General features: G+C 40.8%; 1 pseudogene; it reads right to left on the bottom strand.

Moving 5' to 3' along the window:
- Positions 1–1,375: 1,375 nt before the first annotated feature.
- LOC123829807 lies at positions 1,376–1,887 on the bottom strand (annotated as a pseudogene).
- Between the last annotated feature and the right edge of the window lie 4,113 nt (positions 1,888–6,000).

Genomic DNA, 6,000 nt, shown 5'->3' with positions numbered 1-6,000 from the left:
TACATCATTATTCTCTGTTTAAATCTCGATAATAATAAGAGACAAGTACATGGGATCGTATAGCTCATTCCCAAACTAGATCCTACCAAATATTAAGAAGAAAATTTCTTAATGACTCTGAAAAACAACTAATAGATGGCTAGTGAATGACTTATTAAATATAACCACTCTTGAGTGATGAAAGCATTGGAAAATTTATTGATTTGTATTTTAGTTTTAAGGGATTGAAATAAAACAGATAAGACTATACAGACTACATTGCAAAAAATTTTCCCCATATTTACATATGACTTTCTTCTTTTCCATCAGTGTTTTAGAGCTGTGTTTTTAATCAGACAAAATATTTGCTTTTTTCCTCAGAGCTTGCACACTGTGCTATTTTCAGATTCCTCTCCTTGTCAGTCAAGCTATTCCCTATTTCAAAATGAACAGCCCTACTGGTACATTTTGAGTTTGTTTTTCTGCATTTTTCATAATAAGAATGAAATAGTGAGAAAATGGGATTTGAAATAAAAAACCTATCCAAGATAACCTCCTTAGGAGAGGGTTCTTTGGTCAGTTAATCCAGTGATTGGGCCCCATTCCATTCCCACTTCTGTGATGGCCTCAGCGGGTTGGGCCTGAAATGACCCGGAGCGTGCAGTTGTTTCCCTGACCACCACTGCAGCAGGGCTTGCTTGGACGTTAAATAGGAGGATAAATAAATTCCAAATCTCTTAAACAGAATAGTAATAAAGATTAGTTTTTGTCACCGAAGTATAGTAGTATGTAATCCTTTATGAGGGTTTCCTATGTGCCAAATTCAAAGCGTTTTACATATCTTATTTCATTTAATCCACCTTGCATCCCCTCCATGGTTCTCTGAGGAGAGCTCTATGGATATTCTCAATTTTCAAGGGAGGTTAACAACTTGTCTGAAGTCAAACGAGTAGTTTGGACTGCAGACAGATTGAAGCCATGCAGTTTTTTGTTTTGTTTTTGTTTTTTTTTAATGCTGCATAATGCTTTATTGTTTCTAAATTGTCCACAGCATGGGAGCAGGCAGCAGGGTGGTTAAAAGGATGCTTAGTGGTTGCAGGGAAAGGCTCAAGCAGAAGCCAGACACTAGGGGGTACAGAGGAGTCCTTCCAAGGTCTCTGGGCTCTAGAGGCTCCTAGTCATTCTAGAGGAGGGGTGTCAATCTCATTTTCACCAGTAGCCTCACAGTTGCCTTCAAAGGGCCGAATGTAATTTTAGGACTGTATAAATGTAACTATTCCTTGACAGTTAAGCGAGAGCTTGGTGCTGCTGCCGGGTAGAAACAAGGTGCTGGGCCAGATAAGACACAGTGGAGGGCCGGGTTCAGCCTGTGGGCCTTGTGTTTGTCACCTGTGTTCTAGAGGGTGAGCCTCTCAAAAAGATACTTGCCCAGTCCTGCCTGGGGGCTGGTCAGCCTGCACAGGTTAGCCAGGTGGTCACCTGTTTTCTTGATGAATTTCACTTCCTCATCCAGGAAGCAGTTTTCCAGGAGGTCACAGAGATGAGGGTCTGTGTGGGCAGAGCCCAGGGCCAGCAGGCCCAAAGGGCTTGGGTCAGGTTCTTCTCCAGGACCATGGTGGCCTCCCTGGCATCCTGAGATCCACCCCACTCATCTCGGGACGGCTTCTGCACATCCTGGAAGAGGGTGTAACTGCCGGGCTGGTTTTGCATCTTCAAGAGACACTGGACACCTTCATGTTTCCCTTGGAAGAAGTGCCCCATGCTCTCCAGAGCCACACTGTCAGAGTGGAACTAATAGTAGAAGCCCCGGGAGGGGTGGGTGTAGGAGGCCCACAGATGCAGGCAGAACAGGCGGTTGACAGCAGTCTCTGCGTCGATGGAATAATTCAGATGAATTTGGAAGCTCATGGTTGTTCAGCATAAGGAGTTAAGCTCGAAAATCTGTGTCTCAAAGGAATCACCAGGGGAGATTACTAAGAATGCAAATTACTGAGCCTCAGCCCCATGCACTATTTAATTTGCATCAAAATTCCTGGGTTTTATTTTTAAGTGCAAATTTCTGGGTCCTGGAAATCACTTTAAGGGCTAGTATTACTTTAGGTGCTCTAAAGTCACTTTAGCTGCTAATAAATTCTAAAATTCTCAGATTTTGAGGCTGAACTCTTAAATATTTTATTAATTCCAGAGACATTACTGAGCACCTATTACATGCCAGGAACTTAGGCACGGGGTAAACAGCAGTGAGTGATCAAATCAAACTCCCTGCCTCTAAGGAGCTCATGCTCTGTTGGAGGAGGAAGCATATTATGAACAAATAAATATGGGTCAGACAGGTAAGTGCAAGGGAAGAATTATGTCAGAGGTCACGATAAAGTGTGATGGGGTAGACTGCTTTTTTTAACATGGTCAGGGGTGGGCCCTTTTGATGACTTTGTTACAGAGGATGTGAGGGAGTGTGCCAGGGAACTTGGAACAGCTCAACCAAAGTAACATCAAGCACAAAGTCCTTGAAGGGAGAGTTCACCTGGTACTTGGAAAAAGCAAGGACACCAGTGTTTGGAGAGGAGAGGAAAGTGATAGTAACAGATGTCAGAGAGGCAGTAAAGAAACCAGTCACATCGGGTAGTGAAAGCCATGGTCTCGTTCTGTGTGACATTAGAAAACATTGGAAACTGACAGTATCTGCTGTACCTTTGAATGGATCAGCCTGGCTGCTGTATGGAGGACACACTGTGTGGGGCAACTGTGGAAGCGGGAAGGTCAGCTGGGGAGCTGCGGCTCTGGTCCTGGCGGAAGTTGGCAGTGTGGCCAGCAAGCACAGTGCAGAGGGAGTGGTAAGAAGTAGGCCAGTTCTGGGAATATTTTAAAGAGCAAGCCACAGTGATTTCTCAACTGGGCTGTGAATGAAAGGAATGAAGGATGATGGGATCTAATGTTAGGTAGGGCATTCGGAGTTTGGCAAATCTGGTGTTGGTAAAACTCTCCCAGCAAAGTCCCAGGTGGGCACTGCTGTGAACCTTGTTTACTTATGATAAAGCAACACCTTCCATGGGGCACTGATCTCCCAAACGGCTGCGACTCATTAAAGCCCTCTTTCTGCTGATGTGAGACACTGAATCCGAGGCATTTTTTATTTCATTACCTGTACTACAAAAGGTAAGACGAGTTCATTTTCTCAGTGGTATTTCTATCAGGAGGGAATTGACTTTTTAATTTGCTCCTGTTGTAATTCATTAAGGCTTTTCTAATAATTCTTACATACGCTTCAATCGTTAATAAAACCAAAACAAAAAAAGCACTTCAAGTGAGAGTCAATCGAAGGCAGAGAGCCAACTGAAAATGCCCCGCTCCGTCTTCCACCTTGTCTTCCCTCTCACCACTGTGGATCAAGCTTCTGCATTTTCAAGTAACTATTATCAATCACAAAAATCATTGTTATTTAGTGTGCTTAATCTAAAAATTCACATTGTTACTCCTTGTTGAGATAAATAAAAAGTTTCTATCTTCTAATAACATGAAATAACTTTTCTTATTTAATAAAAGCAATGTAACCTCTTGCATTTTCATGTATAATGCTTCATTCAAAACCTGTAGCATCCCATAGGTTAGGAATATTGAATTGTTTTAACATTCCTTTTGATTTTTTAAATTTATCTCCTGTCTTTTTGCTCTATTTTTAAAGGTTGTGTCTTATGTGTCTTTTACTGTAAACCACACTAAATTCTTTTCTGGAGAGACAGATGAATAATGAATGCCAATGTATGAGTAAACTTTTAAATACCTATTTTGTACTCTCTATTCTTTACCTAACCTCTAAGCTTTGATCATTGTACAGAAATATTTGTCAATTATTCCAGAATTTATGAACAAGCTTATCATTCTAGTACCTTATCTAATGGAGAATAAAATAAGCGCATAGAATTTCCTATCCAATCAAATAAAACCATAAGCATGCCTATCCACTGCAAGCTTTGTTTTCATCTGACTCCATAAGTTACTTTGACTTTTAAAAATGTGTTACCTTTCCTATGAACTGTTACAGAAGCTTGGGACAGAAAGTCATATAAGAGGCTGTTAAACTAGGCAAAAGATTTTAAATTTTAGAAAGACTTTGCCCTACAATAGAGGACAAAAATCTGCTGAGGAACAGTTCTATGTAATGACAAACTGGCTTTATCTGGGAGTTCATATTTCAAAGCGGAAAATCATTCTAAGGATGTAGAAAAAAGGTATACACTTGAACTTTAAGACTGTACATGTAAAGTTACTTGTTTAGAAAATGCAACACTTGATAGAATATTTTATGAATAGATGATAAAAATGTTTTCAATAAACACATACTCCAAATCATCAACATATTATGAATAGATGAAGTAAAACTTTTCACACAAGTTAAAAATGTCTTTTTTTGGCTGTTGTGGATTAGGCTGTCAAGTAAACTACAATATAGTACCTGCAAAGTGAACTCAAAGCAGGGAATAAAAGCAAACAAAACACACACACACACACACACACACACACACACGCAACCAATGTGCCCTTGTGGCCTAGATTTCAAAGGGAAAAACCAAAAATTCATTAAGATGCTGCTATTATTTAAAAATAGCGGAGGAGTTTCTGAACTATCCATATTTCACCAATGGGCACATCTGAGAGCTCCCATTTACATTGATGCATTATCCCTATCATGTAACTGATGCCTAACACTTCTCAACCCATCAAATGCAGTCCTGAATGGACAGGACATTAATCTCCATGTAAGATGATCATCACTTTGAAACCTGAAGTGATCTCAAATTTCCTAACAGCTTAAATGACAATACTGCAGGGAAAAGTAATACATAGTGTGCTGATTCATTTCCTGACTGCCAAAAGAAGATAGTATCTCACATAACTGAGCACACTGGTGAGCTCCAGCTTAGTGAGTTCCGATACCATTTCCAAGTACCAGAGGGAGGAGATCATCATGTCCAGATTTCACTAGCTGACTCGCTCTCCGTTTTCCAGGAGTAACAGGAGGCTTAGACGCTATCCAGTGATCCTCCTGAGGCGACTGCATGGGAATATTTTTATTTCCCCTAAACTGATGTTCTAGTAAGTTCCATGTGACATTGTCACCTTCACAGAGCATGAATTTCATGGTGAAAAGTATTACGGAAGGCATTTTCCCTTCTTACAGTAACACAGTTCTTTTCACAATGAGTTCTTTAAAGTATGAAAGAATATTTCAAGGTAACTATGTCATGGCAGATTTTTAATCTGTATTAGGAAGTCTGGACAGGCTTTCAAAATTCTCATCACTTGAAAACCTCAGAAAATATTGTGAAACTAGACCCAGGGGCTCCAGATTTAAAGGGAAAATAACACCAGATAAAGTACAGACTAAAATAATAACAATAATAAAGTATATGAATAACCATAAGGTAATAAAGTTAACAAAAGAGAAAACAGGAATAAATTCTGGAAAAAATATAGGAAAATATACAGGAAAAAATATATTGGCACAAGAAATAGAACACTTAAATAAAGAAAAAAACCCACGAGGGGTTCTGGCCATGATGGAGGTGTAGGTAGATAGGCCTCCTCGCACAACCAAAGGAAGAAAACAACCAATTTAAAAACAAACAAAAAACAGAATTGCCAAAACACTGAACTGTATGGATGCCTGACAACTAAGGAGTTAAAGAATAACATTCATCCAGACTGGTAGGAGAGGCGGAGATGGGCAGCTGGGGCAGAGAGGATGCATAGCAAGGCGGCAGCTGGCAGACTGGACAGTCGAGGCAGTGGCTGGCAGACCAGGTGGTCCCACATTTGCGGGTGGGTAAACTGGGAGAAACAACAGGGGAGTGAGACAGACCACGAAACCCAGGGTTCCAGGGTGGGGAAAAGGAAGCCTCAGAACCTCTGGCTATAGAAACCTCTGGGGGTTATGGTAGCGGGAGAAACTGCCAGTCTCTTCAAAGCTGGGTGAGAGCTGAGCAAGTGGCACTGTTCCTGCTCTGACCCTGGCCCCACATA

Source organism: Phyllostomus hastatus, unplaced genomic scaffold, assembly GCF_019186645.2.
Source record: "Phyllostomus hastatus isolate PE091 unplaced genomic scaffold, TTU_PhHast_1.1 phas_scaffold_114, whole genome shotgun sequence".
Lineage (NCBI taxonomy): Eukaryota > Metazoa > Chordata > Mammalia > Chiroptera > Phyllostomidae > Phyllostomus > Phyllostomus hastatus.
Note: the sequence above shows the minus strand (reverse complement) of the source record. Positions and strands in the feature narration are given on the sequence as shown.